Source organism: Mchenga conophoros, linkage group LG7, assembly GCF_057382185.1.
Source record: "Mchenga conophoros isolate Kocher_MC1m ecotype Shallow Benthic linkage group LG7, M_conophoros_male_GT1.1, whole genome shotgun sequence".
In the NCBI taxonomy this organism is placed as follows: domain Eukaryota; kingdom Metazoa; phylum Chordata; class Actinopteri; order Cichliformes; family Cichlidae; genus Mchenga; species Mchenga conophoros.
Window position 1 is genome coordinate 8008508 of NC_140532.1, and position 23590 is coordinate 8032097.

At 39.4% G+C, this 23590-nt stretch overlaps 1 protein-coding gene across 1 annotated transcript in view; it reads left to right on the top strand.

Moving 5' to 3' along the window:
* The window catches only part of znf469 (zinc finger protein 469), a 208564-nt gene that overhangs the window by 121913 nt on the left and 63061 nt on the right, over positions 1 to 23590 (top strand). The gene's annotated exons all lie outside the window — the stretch shown is intronic.

The following is a 23590-nucleotide window of genomic DNA, read 5'->3' on the forward strand; positions in this document are numbered from 1 at the left end:
TTGTTCCACTGAAGGAAAAAGCCCCCCAGACCATTATGGCGCCCCCTTCCACTGTAGAGCATTATTGAAAACATCTCAGGTGGGATATTCTTGTCATCCCAGTAACATTGGAAACCATCAGGACCATCAAGGTTACAATATTTTTTTCATCAGAGAATAAAACTTTCTTCTACCTTTCAAATTCCTCTGTTTGGTGCTCTCTTGCAAAATCCAAACAGTCAGTTCTGTGTCAGATGAGGCCTTTGAAGACGTTTTTTGTTTTTAAAGCCCTTTAGGCTCAGATGCTGTCTGATGGTTATGCAGGTGGCACCAGTTACGACCTTAATTTGGGTTGAGGATCGCCCAGTGTCTTGACAGACAGCCAATTGGATCATCTGGCTCAGTGCTGGTGAATTTTTTGGGGATCTTCCACTTGACTGTTTTGTTCCGTGACCCTGAAGATCATTTAAGAAATTCCAAATGACTGTCTTACTGCGTCCCACCTCAGCAGCGATAGCACTGCGAGAGTCCCCGCTTATGCAATAACCCGACCACGTTCAAAAACGGAAAGTTTTTTTGCCTTTGCCATCAGAACATCATGACAGTCTGGCTACCTGACAGAAAATGATAATGAATTCACATTTTTGTACAGATTTGGCCTTTTAAAGACATGTGGTCCTAAACTTTTGATCAGCTGTAAAACAGCCTGTTTCAGTTTAAGCGTTGTTTTCAGTAAATTGCATGCTAAAAAAATGTTTTGTCTCACTCCCATTTCTTTTTGTTGCATCTTGAAGCTCTACTTGGAACCTTCTTAAGATCCAACCATGAAAAATGGTTGAAAAATGGTTGAATAATGCATGAAAAATAAGATTTTCTGGCCATTTTACAAGTGGTCTTAAACTTTTGATTTGGACTGTATGTGACTACTTAGAAGACTTTATCAGGAGCCTTACAGCAGCATTCTGAACAACCTGTAGAGGTCCAGCATAATCTTTGGTAAGATGAGTAAATAATGATTTAAATTTATCCAGGTGTTATGAAATAAAGGCATGAATAATAATTTCCATTTAACAGTGTGGAACTCAACTTGCAATAAAGTGATAAAAGCAAGAGCGAAGCAGAGCGCAGTTGCAGAAGAGCAAAGAGGGAGTTGAGTAAAAAATTACTTCAAGGTTAATAGAATCTACATACCTATACGAGGACTTAGTAACTTAGAAACATCTTGAGGCTTAAAAAAGATATACAATTTAATGTCATCTGCATAGCAGTGATAACAAATGTCTTTAAACTGTCTCAAAATGTGCTGAACATGGAGCAAATGTACCAGAAACAGAAATTGCAGACAGACTGAAAGACATTTTTCAATAAAGATGCAGGTAACATGTCAAGAAGGCATGTGGATACTTTCATTGAGTCAACTAATTTGATCAGTTCATGTAAAGAAACAGGTTTAAAAAAAAAAAGAATAATAATTACCTTTTAAAATAACAGGCTAACTGAAGGACACTTTTTTCTACACAGGAAATTTGCAACATTTTCTGAATCTTCTTTTGAAAATAAAAAATGGCACGGCAGGTGAATGGTGTTAAATAACACCTTAGGATTGTCTGTGCTCTTTGAAACTAGTTTTGAAAAATAGTTACTCATCTCATCTTTGGCTGAAATGGTAAAAGGAACTAAGAGGTCCTTTAAATGAAGGAGCCGAACGAGTAAACGTGTTGAGCTCCACGCACACTGAACAAAATGCTTTAAACAACCAATACTTTTTATTTATCTAAGGCAGGGGTGCCCAATCCCGGTCCTCGAGAGCTACCGTCCTGCAGCTTTTAGATGCATCCCTACTCCAACACAGCTGAATCAAATGGTTTGATTACCTCTTCAGCATGCCATCGTGTTTGGCAAAGGCCTGATAACAAGCCATTCATTTGATTCAGCTGTGTTGGAGTAGGGATGCATCTAAAAGCTGCAGGATAGTAGCTCTCGAGGACTGGGATTGGGCAGCCCTGATCTAAGGGAAGGAATGTTTATGTGTCATCATATTCATGTCTGCTTTTTCTCAATATGTGAGCGCCTGCTCTTTGAATGTTTGGTCTTAGTAAGCACCCTGCATTGTTGGATGATCAACTCTGTGTTTCATGGGGTGGGGGATACAGCTTTGTGAGTCATGTTTACAAAAAAAAGCATGGTTTCCCAAACTTAGTCAGCAATCACAGACAAGAAAAAGAACATATTATTCTCTGTGGGGTTGCTGAGAGAACCCACACCCACCAATGAAATGTGAATTATATTATCTGTATAAATAGACACATACGCGCACACATAGCTGGGAAAAACAGACGTGAGTACATTACTCACAGTTGTCTCTTTGTTCTTTGAGTCTTTTTCTTTTATTCTTGTCAGGTTGATGCCACATGTGGCGTAGCTTTGAACCTGTGTAGGATTAAGCGTGTCTGTCTGGCTGGAGTCATCTGAAAGCAGGGCATAGCACTGCTGGGGCATCTGACTTTTGCTGCTTTTCAGTCAGAACACAGTTTTTCCATATATTAATGTAATGAACACAGTATTATCAGCTTTTCAGTAACATTTCCACATCATGAACATTTTTGTGTAAATATGTGATAACTGGTAAAGAAAATTCAACTGTGGAGTTGAGTAGATTATTCCCTATGAATTAAGCATTATTGTTAAAATATTTAGTATGCTGGATATGGATGAAAAAGGTATATCGGTTTCATTCAGGCTTCTATATCTTATAATCTTCCTGTCTTTAACCATGTTGCCAGGTTTAGACAATCATGCTGAAAAATATAGCTCCCTCTAAGCATCTTTGTTTAATTCTTTCCAGAAGGTGAAAGAAGGCCTTTCTTGGTAAATCTTTCATGATTTTAGAAGAAATAAACAGTAAACACTATGAAGAAGTAAACAAAACTGTAATAAAAGTGCTGTAGAGGAAGCTTTAATTAAGCACTGGTTGTTATTTTTTTTATTTCCAAATGAAAGTGGAAAGCTGCTCTGATATCAAAGGCAATCACAATGGAAAACAAAAAAATGAATAAAAATAGAAATACCCTCATTCTTTTCCAAGACCACAGATTGGCATTTTATGAACTGTATTTACACTCGACTCTCTCTTTTGTTTATAGGTAGTGGTGTCTCTTGAAGCCTGACAGCATATGATGCCAGTAAGTGCTACCACATACCTTGTTTGATGACTCAAGAAGAAAATGTGTGCTCTGGATATGCTCAGTAGTAGTAGTGTGACACAAACCCCATTTTTTTTCACGAGATTCTGCAGCGTTTGATATAAAAATTTCTCCCATGGGTAAATTTTGACTTTTCGTCTTTTCGTCTACCTCTCCCACATGTTAACGCCCATCTTTGACCACAGCCAATAGGGGATAATGCATGGTTGATGCTTTGCCCCTCCCTGTGAGATGTAAATCTTGTTTTTCTCTGCTGACCACCACGATCCCAGGAAAAGACAACAGTCTTCCAAATGACACGGTTGTAGACTTCCGATTACAGCCCTGGCACTTACTCTACCAATGTGTAAACACATGATGGAGAGACACAGAGCGAAAGAGACAGAGAGAGGGACACAGGGAGACAGAAAAGAGATGTGCTGCTGCACGTGGACTGCTTTTTGTTTGAATGTAGATGGTTAGAAGAGCTGGATGCCTTTACTTAAGCTGTCTCACTGCACGAGACTGGTTTCTCAGAGCTTGAGTGGATTATTAAACAATAGGCATAGCTCATTCATTTTAGCCAGATGCCATCAAATTTTCTTTTCATTTGTCCCCTTGGTAAAAGCAGGAACACTTCAGTCTGCACATTTTCATCCATGCAACGTTAGTTTTATGTGATAGATATATATTTCTGAATCATATCCATACAAATTTTTATTACAGTAGTTTCAGCCACAAATCGTCTTTGTGATCCTGTGGCCTGTGAGAAGACAGTCCTAGCTTTGGCTTCATCTTGGCCTTCTGACCAAAAGTGTGATAATTTTAGACTCTAGTCTCTCACATGGTCTGGAGCAAGGACGGCATTTTGGAAATAAACTTGGAATTTAGCTTAATTGCAGTTTACAGATTTAGGAGGGGCAGCGTTCTCTTCTTTATTTTCTTACATAAATAGAGAGTGACTGCAGGCCAAAGACATGAGGTTTCAAAGCCACAAAAAGAGGTTAAAGAACGTCAGAGGCAGTGAGGACAGCCTGGCTTCCAAACGCTCCCTATAGCCATGCTCTGCTCGTAATGTGAGATCCTTCTCACCAGTCACCAAATGCATCAGATTTAATATTCCACCCAGGCTATTATGTCCCTCTAGTAAAACTCAAATGTTAGTTTTAAAGCTCTTCATGGACAGCCAAGTTACAGTGTTTGCTTTTTTCAGATGTTAATTTTTATTGTAGGAGGTTTTAGAAGGTAGAGCAGGGACCCATTTTTGCTCCATTTCATTTCCATACAGCAAATGACTCATCCGCTGAGCTCCTCAAACTTTGACAGCTTCTCTGCAAATACTGTTTGCACGTAGAGGTCTATATGTTTATCAAAGCCTCGTTACTCACATATGATATCGCTCATTATGAATTGAGTTGTTTCTTAAGTCTCTTTTTTATCTGCTTCTTTCCATTTCGCAACTCCCTTTACCAAGACATATATTTTTTGTGTTTGGTCATGTCTGTGTAATGCAGTAAAAATAAACATAATTAAACCTTTAACCCTATGCTGAATAGCATTACAGCGTGCTAGGAGTTGTAAATTAAAACATTATTTATTTATTTTTTCATATTACCTGAAAAAACAGTATCAGTCTGGTATGAGTCTATTGTGCTTTGGCTTGTTTATATGAAAAGTACTAGATACACATTAATCTAACACTAAAAATGCACAGTGCAGTTATAGGTGTTTACACCATTGCATCATTGCAGAGCAATAGCAGTCACTTCAGAGAGATGCTAGATCACCCTCAAGAACACAGAAACTGACATGGGAGATGCATCAGTGGAGAAAAGTGGGTGTAGATGGACATGTGGATAATGAAGAGGCTCACTAGGAAGAGTTTGTCAGAATCAACTTCTTGAAATAGGATAAGTGTGAGCTTTTGAATACTCCCTAAAGTATATACTCGTGACGGTATCTGATTTTGAGGCTGAGTAATTCAGGCAGTGAGTGTGGGCTGCCAAAGGAAAATGTGTTTAGTTTAGAGGAGCTGGAGAAAAGGGTGGAAGGCTGGAAGCAGCCATTCAATAGGAATGAAAAATTATATTTCAGTATAGTCTTAGGAGCTTGGAAAGAAAAGCGTCCGGACTTCTTTAATTTTCTTGAAGATGTTTCACCTCTCATCCGAGAAGCTTCTTCAGTTCTAAGACCAACTGGTGAAGAGTCCCAGATTTTAAGCCCTACCTAATCATACGAGCCAAGGTGTGAAAATGGGTGTGGGTCATGTATAGGAATTTCTTTCATTTATGTATTAATCGCATTATTTTTGTATAATGCCTTGGTGCCACTGGATTTTAACATGTCTGACACCCATACTGAAGACAAATGGTGGGGGTGTAGTAAGGAAGTTGGGGGAAGCAGACCAGAGTCTTTTGTCTCTTCGAGGACTCTGGGAAGTAGCAAGGGAGTGTGAACCTTACGGTGTGAAACAGCTGTGTACTGCCTTTTGTTCCTGGAGAAGGTATTTAACTGAGAGCCATGCTAGGCTCAGTGAGACTCTGCTGACCCTGCCCCGTGGTCATGTAGGCGCTCCATCAAGCTTGGTTGTCTGTTGTCTTTGTGTGTTTGGATTAAAGAATGTTAGCTACCGCTCACCACTCGTCTGCAGGCTTTATTTAAATAGAAAACTTCCACAACAAAACGGCGACCCAGATGGGACGGTCCGTGTGGTTGCTGAACAACGGTTCCGTGGACGGGCTGATCACCCCTGAGGGAAAAGGTACCTTTGTCCTACCGGCTGTTGAAGCAAAGGAAATGGAGGAGTCACGGAGCCGTGTGTTTCAGTCACCACCGAGACCATTTTGAGGGGACCCCTGCAGATGGGTGAGTTGTAGCTAACTTTGTATACAGTTATGAGGAGTTTTTTTGTCTGGCCGAGCAGTGAAGTGCTTGCTGCTCCGGAGTTCGAGTCTCCGGAAGGAAAATCCTGGGGTTCGAGTCCCCAGGCTTGTGTTCGGTTCCGGTGTTGTGCAAAAGAAAAGCAGTCGTCTGCCAGAGTAATTGCAAAAACACCGGTCCATCACAGGGAACGGTGGTTCGAGTCCACCGTTGATAATCACGTCTGCACAATACAGTGTGTGGAGTGACGGTATTTTAGCACTTTTCTGCCGAGAAGGGAAGAAGGCCATTGCAGGGGACGCTCTGAATGTAAATATGGGATCTAGATCCAGTAGCAGCGCTCCACCGGGCGGCCAGAGACAAAACTCAATGCGTGACTGTATGGTAAGAATTGAGTAAATGTGTGGTGTGTAAGATTACAGAGAATGGTTGTGTGGGAAAAGTTGATGTGTGTGTAAAAACAGTGAGAAATGGGGTTACAAAATGTTGAAAATGGGGAACAAAAAAAAAAAAAAGAGAGAGGAGTGTAGAAATGTGTGTAAAAGTTGTTTCCAACTAGAGGGAGAAGGTGGTACTGCAGGCCACCAGCTCCTCTAGGGTGGACACACGAAAAATTTCTTTTTAGCAGAATTGTTGATAAAAATAGGCAATAAAAATAGGAAGAGGGTTTGGTGTTTTTCAACGTAGAACAACTAAAATCTCTCTGGGATTTTAAGAAAGGGGAGTTCAGAACCAGAGAGGGGAGATGTGTTGTTTCAAGCAGTGAGAAGAATGATCAAAATGTCTCAGTGTGTCACTTGCAGGTGAAGAGCAGACCCGGATCAATTTTCCACGTGCAGCAGTCGGAAGAAAATTATAGGTTAACATGATTAGAAACACTCAAGCCAAGTTTGGCTGAATTATTTTACAGCTTAACTTCCATGTGTTTGTCACCCTGAGAACACAAGCTCCAAGAATCTCTCCCTGAAGACAAGAAATGCAGTTCCAGACCAACGAGATGGATCTCAAGAGCTCACAGCAGTATCCTGAGCAGTGAAGAAAAGGTTCAGCAGCAGCAGCTGTGCAAGACGGCGACAGCAAGGAGAAAAATGGCATCATCATGACTGGGTGGATGGATGTGCATTTCCAACGAGCTGCACCTTCACTGTGTGTGAATGGACCTTTGAAAAGACTGCCTGAGTTGGACATTTGCCACTTTCAGCGCAAAAATGGCAAGATGAGAGTGTTAAAGACACAGGACAAAGCTGAAAGGCAACTGACTCTCACTAGACTGCTGCAAGGGGGGAGATGAGATGAGACCACAGTGGAAGGAGCAGGGGAGAACATGGAGGAAGGCTGTGTGGGAATGAAATTTGGTACACAGTAGTGTCCGGCAGCCTCGCCTCTGTCAGTGTGCCCCAGGGCAGCTGTGGCTACAATGTAGCTTGCTATCGCCAGTGTGTGAATGTGTGTGTGAATGGGTGAATGACTGAATGTAGTGTAAAGCGCTTTGGGGTCCTATGGACTAGAAAAGCGCTATACAAATGCAGGCCATTTACCATTTACAAACACACATGCAATGAAGCTCATGAAGACCAAATAGCATTTTAAGCATTTCTGTTACCATCATCTTGTCCGGTTCACTTAGTGGGTTAAGAAGTGATACATAGACTAGTGAACTAGTATTATTTTTGGGGAGGGATGATTGAATCATTGCAAGGGTGAACAGAATGCTGCAGGGGGGTCAGATGAGTGGAGACCAAATAGATTGAGTTTCTTGTTTCTGATGTGTGAGGGAGGTCTTATCATGACACACATCTGGGTACATGGGGGAAACCAAACACTCATTATCTAATAGAATATTGCTGTTGTGCAAGGTGTGACTGGTGGATGAAAGTTTTGGAGATTTACTGATGCATTTTCCTTTGGTACCACTTTGAACCAGATCTATTATTCTAAAAGAGTATGCTTAGACAACTTCTAAAAAGAGGCCTTCATATTTTTTGATTTTAACAGTGCACTGAGATTTTTTGTTTGGCAATTTTCTCTTTTTCAAGCAGGCCTGCAAGATCGGAATCGAAAGCGCTACACAACATGTTGAACAATCGCAAGTGAGCTTCTCCAAAATTAAAATGGGCTCGGGAGAAAGCCACTTATTTGGGACAATCAGAAAACAAGTCCCTGTCAAAAAGGATTCAGCGAGGTAATCCCGTCTAAATTCTTTTTTCTTTTTTTTGAAATGACGTCATTGCTGGCAGTAGAAACGTATTGCGTCACGAGAGGTTCTACTGTCAGCAAATAAAAAAAGGGGACTGACTGTTGACTGACTGGACACCAGTATGCAAGATTGCACCTCCACCTAGACAGTGACAAAAGGGTGGATGTATGTATGTTTCTTTTTACTGATATATTGTTTTTACAGTGGGGCAAAAAAGTATTTAGTCAGCCACCGATTGTGCAAGTTCCCCCACTTAAAATGATGACAGAGGTCAGTAATTTGCACCAGAGGTACACTTCAACTGTGAGAGACAGAATGTGAAAAAAAAAATCCATGAATTCACATGGTAGGATTTGTAAAGAATTTATTCATAAATTAGGGTGGAAAATAAGTATTTGGTCACCTCAAACAAGGAAAATCTCTGGCTCTCACAGACCTGTAACGTCTTCTGTAAGAAGCTTTTCTGTCCCCCACTCGTTACCTGTATGAATGGCACCTGTTTGAACTCATCATCTGTATAAAAGACACCTGTCCACAGCCTCAAACAGTCAGACTCCAAACTCCGCCATGGCCAAGACCAAAGAGCTTTCGAAGGACACCAGGAAAAGTATTGTAGACCTGCACCAGACTGGGAAGAGTGAATCTACAATAGGCAAGCAGCTTGGTGTGAAAAAATCAACTGTGGGAGCAATCATCAGAAAATGGAAGACATACAAGACCACTGATAATCTCCCACGATCTGGGGCTCCACGCAAGATCTCATCCCGTGGGGTCAAAATGATCATGAGAACGGTGAGCAAAGATCCCAGAACCACACGGGGGCACCTGGTGAATGACCTGCAGAGAGCTGGGACCAAAGTAACAAAGGTCACCATCAGTAACACACTACAACGGCAGGGAATCAAATCCCGCAGTGCCAGACGTGTTCCGCTGCTGAAGCCAGTGCATGTCCAGGCCCGTCTGAAGTTTGCCAGAGAGCACATGGATGATACAGCAGAGGATTGGGAGAATGTCATGTGGTCAGATGAAACCAAAGTAGAACTTTTTGGTATAAACTCAACTCGTCGTGTTTGGAGGAAGAAGAATACTGAGTTGCATCCCAAGAACACCATACCTACTGTGAAGCATGGGGGTGGAAACATCATGCTATGGGGCTGTTTTTCTGCCAAGGGGACAGGACGACTGAGCCGTGTTAAGGACAGAATGAATGGGGCCATGTATCGTGAGATTTTGAGCCAAAACCTCCTTCCATCAGTGAGAACTTTGAAGATGAAACGAGGCTGGGTCTTCCAACATGACAATGATCCAAAACACACCGCCCGGGCAACAAAGGAGTGGCTCCGTAAGAAGCATTTGAAAGTCCTGGAGTGGCCTAGCCAGTCTCCAGACCTCAACCCCATAGAAAATCTGTGGCGGGAGTTGAAAGTCCGTGTTGCTCGGCGACAGCCCCAAAACATCACTGCTCTCGAGAAGATCTGCATGGAGGAATGGGCCAAAATACCAGCTACTGTGTGTGCAAACCTGGTAAAGACCTATAGTAAACGTTTGATCTCTGTTATTGCCAACAAAGGTTATGTTACAAAGTATTGAGTTGTATTTTTGTTATTGACCAAATACTTATTTTCCACCCTGATTTACGAATAAATTCTTTACAAATCCTACCATGTGGATTCATGGATTTTTTTTTCACATTCTGTCTCTCACAGTTGAAGTGTACCTCTGGTGCAAATTACTGACCTCTGTCATCATTTTAAGTGGGGGAACTTGCACAATCGGTGGCTGACTAAATACTTTTTTGCCCCACTGTATATTCCCATTTTCTGTGTTGTAAAGCACTTTGTGATTTTTATCTGTGAAAAGCACTATATAAATAAATTTTACTTACTTACTTACTTACTTACTTACTTACTTACTTACAGGAGCAGAAAGGTGACAGCAACAGGTTGCATGAGCTTTTGGGCCGTGCTGACTTAACCTTTTAATTACCACTTTCTGTGTCTTTGTGAATTTACCAGCGGTATGTTATTCATGATCTTGTATGGTTTACGATGCAGAGGTCACTGTGAGAAAGTGTGCATACAGATGCGCTGCGCTAACATCTACATCACTTTTTCCACAGCAGAGGGTTAATCGTGGTTAATCACATGATTTACAGCAGGACACACCACTGGCTAATGTTTTTTCTTACAACAGGGCCCGGAGTGAAACTACTCCAGGGGAGAAGCCCTGGGAATTTTTAAGAGACTATGCACAACTTTATTGTGCATGTCCAATTGTGATAAGCTGACTGAGGGCAAAAGAGGGTTTTCCAGGGAAGTTTTCATTTTAAAATTGCAGAGACCGTGACATGAGAGATATGGAAGGATTGACTGAGGTGCAGATGCAGACCATGACCATGAGAGAAGGCTTCAAGAGGACCAGTGAGAAGCAGGAACCACCTGCAGGACAGCAGACGAACGACAGTGGCCAAGGTTTCGGGTGAACCCACTGTGAAACCACCCCTCCCCTTGGGCAGCACTCCCATAGGCCTTAAACGACATGTCAGCTGATTATGGTGGCTCGTTGTCAAAGTTCATTGGACTTGTGATTTGAGCTTAAATTAGGGACTCTGAAGTCATATTGCAAAAGTGCATTTCTAAATTAGTTCTTTCAGCTATGCTGGAAGTACAGTACAATTTCTTACTTGTTGATGTTGGCATTTAAAAATATCTTCAGTTTGTCTTCGTCCTCTAGTTATTTTATGGATGATCTATAACAAACAAAAACACAGAGATACATGGCATCATGGTGCAATGGTTAACACTTTCAGATAATAATGCTCTCCGGGCCTGTCGCTGTGCAGTTTGCATGTTTTCCCTGTGCTTATTTAGGTTTTCTCCTGGGCACTTTGGCTTCTTCCTGTAATGCACATTGTATAGTAAAGTGCTTTTGAAAGTACAGTAAAATTAAGAAATCATAAATAGCACTCAGTTCCATTTATTCTGAAGTGAATAAACTGACTTTATTCCAAAACTCAAAGAGAAACAATAGACTTAACAGAAAACAATGTGCAAATACTACATCAACACTTTGTTCCGCCATGTAATCAGAAGATAACACAACCACTTGTGATTAGAAATATATTTACATTAAGGTAAATTACTGATGTTATAATTTGTGTCAGTGCATGTATTTTGAGTAATGAAGGATGGTGGAATAGAAATCAGTTTTAGCGTGGAAGCAGAGATTCACTTCCTCTCTAATATCTCAAGTAGATTTTAAACAAAGCGTTGGTCGAAATTTGAGCATAGTAAACTTCTGTAAGCTAAATCAGTGCCTAATTACAACAATAAAAAGTGTTAACCCAGTGAGGTCGTAATTTGCAAGTGTAATTCAACCTTTACATATGCTATTGCTCTCACAATGGCAGTGGAAACAGGCTGATGTTTTCCAGGTCCTAAATGAGCCTGTTAGCGTTCCAGCATTTGTCAATTGGCACTAAATACAAAGTAGAGCTGAAGTTGATGTCTTTTCTTATGTGGTTGTTTGGTCAAAGAAAGTACATGACAGCTCATTTAGTAGCTGTTTGTTGGTAGCAGCCCAGTGGAGAGACATTTCCTTCCTGACAGTTTTACAGCTATTATGGCTAAAAATAATGTGATTAGTTGACAAGGATATATGTTATAGTGTTAAAGGTGTTAACAGGGACCATTGCTGGCTCATTTAATTTGGACGTTTTTCGATTGCACTTAGTGTAAATATTTTGTCAGTCTTGTGTTAAAAGTAGCTCTTAATTAAGCAGCAATCCATTCAGATTCATGCGTTTGGATCACTGAGATCTACCACGACGAAAATCATTTGCTTCTCTCAATTATTATGCCTTTGTGCCACAATTTGCTTGCAAACTAATCCTCAGCTCTTCTTATTTCTGACATATGTACCTAAACTCTTAGCATGAGAACCTGTCAATCAACTGTTTCATCTGCAGTAGTGCCATGCAGAGGGAGGCTTTTCGTGATTGGAGAACACCTTGCAGGGATTGATGTAAGCAGGTTTTGATATCTGGTCTCTTTAATCTCTAACCCTCCCCTTCTTTAAACCATGTTTGATGATTGGCAGATGAGAGGGATTTGTGGGGTCGCCTGGCGTACAGACCTGAGGCATAAAACCCAGTCTCATGTGCAGGCATGTGTGCTGATTCTCCAATCTAGTGTTCGCTGGTGACAGACAAGCGGTTTGTTAATGTAGAAAGGGTGAGGTTTTTGAGTCTGGAGAACATAAGAATTCATCAGTAATCAATGGGTTTTCCCTCAACCATGGCACCGATATGAATAATATGAATACTTAATAAAACCCTTAATCTTAGGCGTTTTTAAAGACTTATTTCTTTGTTTTGTTTAGTTTAGTTTAAAAGAAGATTTCTGCTTTAAACCCTTGAAATTCAACACAGACCGATCACAAAGACCTAACTAAGTACTGACTTCACTTTGCTAACTCTGAATGTAGTGGTTTAAGGTCTTGGAAATGGTGGATGAATGTAGGTCTTTCTTAAAGGTGTCTGCTATCTAAATATTATAAACCTGACACACATGTTCCACTCCACAAATATATTACTTTGCATTTTTAAGATTTGACAATCCGCTGACAAATGCAGGTTTCAACAGAGCACAAGTGTGTTATTCATCCCAGCTGATCTTCTTTAAGCCCTGCTTAGGTGGATAAGAGACAAAAAAATGTTACTTCTACTTTTGCTAAGATGCAGCCTAAATGCAAACATGCAAGCTCATTACTGAGGTTTTCTGGGTGAAAAAAAACAAAGGACAAAGCAAAAACCTTTTAAAAAAGCATCAGAAATAAACTCTCTGAATGTAAATATTTTAAAATCTCAAAAAACAAAACTAATAAATCAGTTCTTGTAATTGTGTTTAAACCCAGCTGCTGAAGAATTTTTATGCCTCTCCAAACCAAAGTGTTTGAAATGTTTCCACTGCATTTCTCAAGTTAACTCATGCATAGTCTTACACGAAGCGCTTAACCTTTAGCTGTAAATTTAAATATGAAAATTATGTCTGCAAAATTACAACCTTTATGCAGCTTTCATTTTATGAACTGCAAGATGACCACGGTGAGTAGTGCAACAGTGAGAGCTGAGTTCTCATGAGCTGAATGTAGCTTTGAATTCAAAGTCTAGTATATTTGGAAAGGGGACATAATGACTACCTAGAAAAATGCGGCATTTTGTATAAATATTTGAGTCAAAGTCACACATCCTATGCTATATAAAGTTCTCAAGATGAAAGACCTGCTTAAAGTCACTATACATTGGAAACCGACTGTAGCTTTCTAACTATGCTCAAAGGAATTGTTACTGTAGTGAGTTTGTACAAAAATTAAATTTTGTTTTTTTTGTTGTTTCCACCATACAAAGCATATTAGCTCCACAATCAAAGTAAGTAACTTGGAAAAGTTGAAATGCCCAGATAAACACTTTTTTCTGATCCCTGTAAAAAGTGACATGTGAGTTTGACCTAGTGTAACAGTGTTCATTCAAAGATGAAACCAACACATTGCTGAAGTTTAAAGGTCAGCATTTCAAAACATCATGAGTCCCTATACATATATTACTTGGGAGACTACACCAGGCTTGGCTGCATTGAGTTTCAGCTCCAACGAGGTTCCCAGAGTTCATCGAACTAAAAAAAACAAAATCTTAGTCTTGTAACTTACTTTTCTTAAAATTTACTGTGTAAATTGACCTGAAACGCATTTTCAAATAATCACCAGCTGACTATTTCAACTGAGGCAACAGGTCACAACAACACAAGTCACTGTCCTCATGAGAACGAACATGCAATCTTTCATTTAGTTTTTACATATGAACACAAAAGTGACAAAACAAAGCAAAAATGAAAACCTGATGGGAGAGACTTCAAACTGATCACCACAATGATTCTACTGTAGAAACATGTACAGGTAGGGCTATAATGCTTCAAGCCTGACAGCTTACTTTTCTACTTACTGCTTTGCTTTTGTTACTCATTGAAGTTCAGAGTATGGCTGCAGGCCTGGAGTCAGCATGCACTCAACATTCTTTGCTGGCTTTGTTTTACTATACAGTTGTTTCTGTCCTGGACACGGTTTGGCATTTTACCACTGGGTTCATGTCAGTTTGTGCATTAAAAATATCATTAATGTCCATATCCACTCCTCAAAAGCTGTAGACCACTACACTATTCTCCTCCTCACAGCACAAGAACAGATATCAGCTGACTGCTGGATGAAACGCACAGGGAAAAAAAACATGTTTACTATTTCTATCTGTGCAGAGAGCTGAAGAATTTTGTAGCCCAAGTAACGACATAGTTGTAACTTTAATTTAAATACTGTATTTAGTACAGTATTGCGCTACTTTGTAATGTGGTTGGCTCTGTTGTAGACTATCGACCTGTCCAGACTACACCTTGCTTTTCACCCAGTAACAGCTGGGATAGGTGTCAGCCCTCCTCCCCAACCTCAATTGGGCAAACACAAGAAAATGGGCTGATGGGTGGATGGTTGTTTTAGTTCTGTGGCTTCACACATTACATATGCATTCATAGCAGTGTCTAAAATAGATTTATTATCTTTAGCCCTCAAGCCTAGAAGACTTTTACTGGCTTCAAGTTTAAGAATTAATTTATGTTTTGTCTTTGAGAGTCAACCAAGTGACACTTTACTTGTGAGTCAGTAAGGTTTTGAGATTTTGTCATCTTAAAAATATCAGTTTTTTTCGTAACCAATGCATTATGACTACATTTCTCGTTTCCTATGTAAACTCCATATATACCACTTGCAGTGTCAGTTTTCATCTGGGGTTTTTTTTTCTGTCATCCATCTTCTTGTATGACAAGATATCAGCAATACTATCAGTGTCAAGCTAGGACTTGTTGAGGTCTTCCCTAAACTACACTTTGTCACTCCATATTCCTTAGAGAAGTGAGCTCATAACCCATTTATACATTCTCAGTAAGAGAGGTCAATTGTACTATCGACACAGTAGAATTTTAATATAGCAGAGTTTAAATTTTAATAAAGGACTCATCAGGGTCTAAACAAATAATCAGATATCATGTTCCTCCTGTGAATGTGGACAAACTGTTCAGTTTTGTGAGCCTGTGTAACTTGTAGTATCAGATTCTGGTTCTCTGACAGCAGGAACACCTGCTGTAGCCCATCTGCTTCAAGTTTTGTTGTATTGTCTGTTCAGAGATGCTCTTCTGTATACCTTAATTGTAGCGAGTGATTATTTGAGTTATTATTTCAGCTGGAAGTAGTCTAATCATTTACTTTAGACTTCAGCAAGGCATAGTTATTTAGAGATATTTTCTCGTTTTTAGGTGGTTTAAACTTCACCAGGTCATCGTGCCTAAAGACATTAAATTTGTGATTGGCTAATTATATATTTGTGTTGGCAAGCAATTAAACAGGTGTGCTTAAGTGGCTGGTTTAGGTACAGTATAAACACTTGAAAAAAATGATGTTTTTTTCTATTAAAAGGCTATACAAATGGGGAAAAAAACCCATGATAAACTAAAATGACTGAACAACACTACAATGTGGTGTTTATGAGAATTTCTGTTGCTTCAATCTAAGGCGACTTAAGGAATTTTTTCTTAATCTTAAACCAGTAATCTAAGTCCAACTGAAGAAAAACGTCCTTTTGGTTTTATGATGCATCAAAAAATGTTATATAGCAACACTTACTGCAAATAAGATTATTCGCTAAAAAAAAAAGTACTTTTCATGTCCTATCATTATGGGACTAAAACACTGTGATGGCAGTAGGTTAAACATATTTTCTGACACCTTATCAGTAATCTGTCTGTGTAGGTTTTTCAGTCATCCAGGTCGTGGTCATCTTAAGTGGCTTGGAAAAAAAGCAACTGGACTCTTTGAAGTTTCGTGAAGATGTTTCTTCTTGGATGTTTCGTCTTCATCAAACTTCAAAAAGTCCAGTTGCTTTCTTTCCAAGCCACTTAGTCCTTATATTTATATGAATGATTAAAATGACCCGTATAAAAAAAGAGCTGCTTCACACAAATAAACCCAAATTTCAATCATTTCTGTATCGTCATATGTTCACTGAATTGTGCCTTCACCAGAGCTCTTATTATATAATCCTACATGGTTCTGCGGAACCTCTGCTCATCTGTAATATGTTCACAGTGCATGCCGATGGGCCTTTGATCTGCCTCCCCTTCTGGGCCTCTTCTAAAGGAGGACCCTTCTTAAGCTCATGCTGCCTGGATATATCTAGTTGGATATCCTCCAGGTGTGATGAAGAGTGGCCCTCATTATGTTACTGCATCTGTATGTCAATATGTTACTTCAGGTAAGCTATGGCACTCGTATGGCCCTCTGTTGTTCAGCTGAACGCATCCATGAGCACTGGTGCACTGCAGGTCCAGTACTATCTACCTCTGTAGGCCCCCAGTCCTAAGGAATGCCAATGACTGCCAGCTCCAGACAGCTTTTAAGATTTTAACTGATGTATTTCACTACAAAGGCAGATATCTGTGCCATATGCTAAACTGTGGAAAGTGCATGCTCAGACATCTAAGACTACTATTATCAGGGTTTGGATATTTGCCTAAAGCATATCTTAATGACGATGACATGTGTAAGATGTATTTAGCTGTGTTGATAGATGGTTGCACAAAGTATCTGTCAAGTGATATAAGGAAGAAGATGTTTATATGGTGAGAGCACTGTAGCACAGATTTTAAAAATATGCAGTGACTTATCTCACATATCGCCATTTCACTATATATATGTGTGAAAATTTCTTTGGAGTGTGTGATCCAGGGGGTAAAGGACAGTAAAATATGGTTTTGACTTTACTCTGTTATGCTCTTGTCGTGCGTCTCAGTTAGAGGAGGTTGGCTTGACTCTCTTGTTTTGGATAATTGTACGCTGCCGAGGTCTGTGGTCCCCTTCTCTGTCTCCATGTGGCCTAGGCTGCAAGAGCCATATTTAGGTTGCATGTCCTCTTCATCCTGTCCTGTCTCATCCCCATCCTGTCTTGCACACCCCCAGAGCGCAGCAGGGGGCAGATAAGAGACAGCAAGTCATCCAAAGACGAAACTGTAGGTACATTAGGAAACTCTCCTGGGTTATTACAAGATTTGTGCTGACATCACAGGAGTGTTCAGAATTTTTATTTTGAATGGGTTTTTTTGTTGTTGTTTTTTTTGTGAACGTCAAGTTGTTTGGCTGCATAAACGTTTTTAGGGAATTTATGTAACCAAAAATATTTCAAACCATGCTTTACTTGTACTAGTGGTATTTTATTTTTGCAGGTTGTGCTTGGCCTTTCTTCTTTTAGATGGTGCAACTTGAGTGCAACGTACGGCCTCTTCTCATATTTGCTTAAAATTACCATTAATTACACCCCTTCTTAAAGAGTTAATGTAGGTCTCACATGTCCCCAGAAAGTCTGTCAAGTTTCACTTCAAAATATAGCACAAATTGTTCATTCTAGCATGCCTGTATATCCCTGGTTTTAGCCCTTTTCCAAATGGGCTGTTTCATTTTCTGTACCTTTAAATAAAATTAGCTGCTGCTGCCAGTGTGCTTTGCCGGAAGAGTAGTGTTCCTTTTATGTTGTTGCCATGAATACGCCAGCAAAAACAAGGGGAAAAAATGACCCCAGATTATAGTATAGGAGTAACCCTTAAAGAGCTGTTGGCTAGCAACAAAACCTTTAAGTGTAATAGTTTATGTTTATTATATTTATATTTATTTTTCACAAGCATACCGTGAGGAAATACTAAAAAAAAAGTATAGCTCAGGATAGCACTACAGGAGACATATAAACTCAGAAACCTAGTTTTGGTATGAAATTTGTCTTAGTTTCCACAATGTGGTAGTGACTGTTTGACATTACAGATTTATGGATGTCCTGAAGATTCATTTAATGGCAGGTTTTCAAAATACAGGCTGTGTGAATAAACTTACTACATCAGTATCAGTGTCTACAATGTTGTAACTTTAGTGGTGATTATAAACTTTCGTGGATGTCCACAAAAGACAACAGTGGTGGATGATCGCAGAATCATTTCCATGGGGAAGAGAAACCCCTTCACAACAGCCAACCATGTTAACAAAACTCTCCAGGAGGCAGGCGTATCTGTCACGGTTCTGGGTCAGTTTCGAACCAGTATTTTGAGTTTTGATGGTTAGTTTATTTTTGAATGATTGTTGTGGTTTTGGGCGCTATGGGTATTATTATTATAATGATGATTATTATTAGAATTCTATGTTTCTGTTTATTCATGTTTAAGGATTTGTTCTCGGTTGTATCTCACGTCTAGTTTAGTTCAGTTCAGGTTCCATGTGTCATTCTCTGTCTGTCTGTCTCTCAGTGTCAGGTCTGCGTCTTTGTGTAGTGTTCTTGTTTCCTGTTTTATTGTGAAGGTCTGCGTCTCATGTGAGAGTGTGTGTTTAGTTTTACCTCTGTCTCGTCTTGTTGATTATTCCCAGCTGTGTCCACCACCTGTGTGTAATTCCCCTGTGTTTCTCTGTGTGTATTTAAGTTGTGTCCTCTGTCATTGTAGTTGCTGGTCCGTCTGTGTATTCACCATGTTTCATCCATGTGTTCCCTGCTGTCTACCATCGTCTGCCTCTGCTCGCCCTCCTTCATGTTCTGGTTTCTGCGCTGTAGTTTAATTGTTTTCCAGTATAGTTTAGTTTGTCTTCATTTGCCGTTTTCCCTTTGCCGTTTAGTCAATAAACCACCTTCACGACTACCTGTGCTTGGATCCTCCTTCTTTTCTTCCACACGGCTCTTCTCACTCGCCGTGACAGTATCGATATCCAAGTTTACCATAAAGAGACGACTTCTTGAAAGGAAATACAACTGGTTCACTGCAAGCCACTCATAAGCCTCAAGAATTGAAAGGCTAGATTGAACTTTGCTAAAAAAAAAAAATTTAAAAATGAAAAAGCCAGCAGAGTTTAGGAAAAAAACATTCTTTGGCCATCGTTCTACTGGAACGATGGAATGAAAAAGTATGGAGAAGGAATGGAACAGTTCATAATCTAAAGCATACCACATCATCTGTAAAACATAGTTGAGGCAGTGTGATGGGCATGCATGGCTGCCAGTAGCACTGGGACAGTAGTGTTTATTGACGTTGTGACAAAGGACTGAAGCAGGTGAATGAATTCGGAGGTGTTCAGAGACACACTGTCTGCTCAAATCCAGCTAATTAGAATATATAAGAATTTTCTTGAATATTCTTGAATGGCCAAGTGAGTCACCTGATCTTCCCGATTAAGCATGTGTTTTGCTTGTTGAAGACTAAACATTGGACAGAAAGGCTCACAAATGAACAGCAACTGAAAGCCATTGCAGTAAAAGGCCTGGCAGATAAAAAGGAGGTAAACCAGCATCTGGTGATGTCCATGAATTCAAGACTTCAGGCTGTCATTGCCAGCAAAGAGTTTTCAACCAAGTATTAGAAATGAACATCTTATTTTCATTTATTTAATCACTTTTGAGACCTTGAAATGAAGGGACTGTGTTAAAAAATCCTTCACTTCCTCAAATTTTGATGCAATTCTTTTGTTCAACCAACTGAATTAAAGCTAAAAGTCTGAGCTTTCAGCTTTAATTCAGTCAACTGCATCTGAGTTGTGGTAATGTAGAAATTTAGATAATTTAGAAAAAAAGTTGTCTCTCCCCAAATATTGATGCACTTAACTGTATAAATTATACATTGTTTTACTAATTGTGTCTCAGCTGATAAAAGACAATAAGAATTAAATACAGAGTCCACAGGAGAGAGTAATGATGCGCTGATTCAGTCTTTCCGGTTCCAAAACAATACTGAAAGCTTAGCTTTGAGCATCCATTGATACCAAGTGTCAGTACCAAGTATGTCATATCAGAGCACTTGGTATTGACAATAACTGCTAATCATCGAGTGTTCTATGCAATCAAAACATGCAATTATTGTTTTTATTAAATGGTCCTCCTTAGTCTTTGCAATCAGAGAACAAAGAAAATAATCATTCTAACTGACAATTATCAAGCATGTTTTACATAAAACAGTCAGTCAGTCAGTCCCTTTTTAAAATAAAGGTTAGGAAGGGGGTTGGAGTTTGGGTTATTACCTGTTAGACCTCAGAGTGTTAAATTTATGAGCTTTGTTACTCATTTTGAGAAGGAGGCTTATAGTTGTGATAATCTCCTTATATACGTTCACTAGTCTCCTTCTCGGTGCTAGAGTCATTCGGTTAATTTAGTCTTTCTCTGCTGTCAGTCTCAATGTGCTCTTCACACTCATACATGTAAATGTGAGGCATGTGCAGTGAAACTAACAAGACAAGTAAAGTGAGACGGCATTAATGTAACTGAAGGAAACATGCAATAAAAGCTTACAAGTGTAGAAAGTAAAGTAGCTTTTACACCAATCACAACGAGAGTGATAGCCGAGAAGAGAGGGAAACACCATCAGCTGATTTCAGCCATGTCAGCTCACTTGGATTCTTGCCACAGATACCTTATCATTTTTGTAGGCATAATAAAGATTCATTATCAGAAACATTGTTGTATATATCCCAAATTTAAATAGTGAACATGATTAATGTATTTTCTTTCATCCGGTTGTCTCTTACTTAGCAGTGCGCGCTGAAGATTCACTGAAGCTGGATCTGTCTTTGCCTTTGATGAAAAGCTTGAGGATATGTAGTATATCTTTCCAGAAGAACAACATTTTAGCTTAAGGGGAGTGACTGCTTGGAGAAGGAGCTCGTAATATTTATTATTACAATTAAACATATCTCTCTCTCTCTCTCTCTCTCTCTCTCTCTCTCTATCTCTATATATATCTAGTGTGTGTGTGTGTGTGTGTGTGTGTGTGTGTGTGTGTGTACCCTTATGGAGCTGATAGTGGGGTCATGTATTTCTCTCAATCCTATACCTGCATCAGCTCGCATACCTGTCTCCTGCGGCAAATAAAAGTAGGAGCAGGTGTTATAGCACACAAAGCCACATGGAAGAACTTTTGATTTCTCTGGCTCAGTCTCTCCTTTTTCTTTTCGTTCACTCACACATATGCACCCCCTACGCAAACACTTCTTCACCTTCTCTTTGCCTTTCAGTTTAATCATCCAGTGAAAAATTTATGACTGCTGGGCTTGGATTCCAGTCATTATCAGCTGAAGTCACCCATGTAGTCAGATGCATTCTTTTTTTTAGACAGCTACTTTTCAGTTTGCTCTACCTATAGACAACCTACAGGGACTTGTTGTAATTCATCATTCTGTCCAGTAATCTTTTCCTTTCTCTGAGCTAGACATCGACCTGGTTTTATAGAGTTTTACTGGAATATGCTTATCTGATAGTGCTATAGCTTTAAGAAACTTTTATCAATAAAAGTACCTGTCTGTCATTTTTGATAATAATAAGACTTAGAAGAATAACAAAACAGGTGTTATTAAAAATAATGGGAGAGATCCTACCAAATAAGTACACAATCTATATACAGTGAAAAATTGAAGAGCCTGATATTATGTAGGGTTTTGGTGAAAATTCCTCTGCAAATGATCCAGAAATGTTATAAAAAAATTAAAATCTCTTTCTCAAACCTGGCTCATTTTTTGTATTGATCTCAGCTCACTTACACATTTACAGGAATCTGTTGCCTTCCTGTGCTGTTATACGGTAAACCATCACTGATGATGACTAACCATTTCTGGTCATTGTGAAGTTTTCCAAACCTCAAGTCTGTGAAATAAAACCCCTCTGTTTTCCTTGTGTTCCAATCATCCGGTATATATTCCATTTTTGCCTCATGTAGATGACCATAAGCTCTTGTCTTAACTGGAATTGTAATGGTGAATTTCCAGTATTTGTCTTTGTGAACAGATTTTGTCATACTATTGCTTAAATCTGGGATTCCAGTATGCAGTAAATCATAATTAAGATATTGTGATAATGCAAAATCTCAGGTTAGGGCTCAATCCTAATCTAGGATAATGTTTTTGATAGCTATAACATACATATTACATATGTTTCTCAAGATACTGATACTTTCAGGGTCAATCAAATTTTGAAAATTTGGTGAAGAGACGCATGAGAATACAAGTTGAACAGCAGCCACCCCAGGAAGTTTACTTGGCTCACTGGATAGAAATGTAAGTTTATCTATTGGTCTAATATTTCTAATATCTTACAAAATTGATAATAGACCACTAAATTTGGAAAAGGGTAAAATGTTCATACTTATGGTTTCCTGAACAAGTGCTCTAGTAATGACATTGACATTATCAGCTATTATCAAATTTGAACAGACATTAATGGTTCTCCTAACTTCCTGGTAATTCCCTGACATTTAGTCAAGAACCACCTAGAAGATGGTAATTGTGGATGACAATGTACCAGTAGTTTATTTTAAACATTTAGAAACCGTGATGACCTCTGTGCTGAATACACTAGCAGATGTTAAGATCCCAGTAACATGGCTAAACAGTGATCAAAACACTAATACTAAATAATCCCTTAATTATCACATTTAGGTTAGACCCTGGAGAGCTGTCCAGGGTCTAACCTGGCTCTCGCCTTACGATAGCTGGGCTAGACTCCAGCCCGCCCCTGACCCTGACAAGGATAAGCGGAAGATGATGGATGGATGGATGGATGGATTGATTTGGAGCACGTTGGCCAGAGAATCAGGAATATCACTGACGACACATACCATCTGCCCTATTATTAGGTACACTTGTTTTACTGATTTTCCCGCATAACCATCTCTAGTTTATATAGAATGGTATGAAAAAGAGAAACTATGCAGTGAGCGGCAGTTTACTTAACTAAAATCTTGTTGATGCAGGAGATCAGAGGAGAATGGGCAGACTGCTGAGAGCTGATATGGAGGCAACAGAAAGTCAAATAACCAATTGTTAGAATCAAAGGTTTGCAGAAGAGATTCTCCAAATGAACAATACAGTATGTCAGCTGAGAAAAGGAAACTGAGTTTATAATTCCCACATGCTCACCAAAACTGGACAAAAAAAAAGATTAGAAAAATATTTCCTGGTTGGATGACAGTCCATTTCTGCTCTAACTTTTGGATGGTACAGTCCGAATTTGGTGAAAACCCAACATGAAAGCATGTTTCCATCATGGCTTGTAGGTTGCTGCTGGTGGTGTAATGATGTGGGGGGTATTTTATAGGCATACTTTGGGCCCTTCATACCAATTTACCATTGTTTAGACATCTTTACCATATAAAATAAGACATAATGATTAAAGTAGTGTACATGGTAAAAACTAGACAAAAGCGATCATGCAGAGGTGAATGTTAAGCTTCATTTAAAATGTATCAAT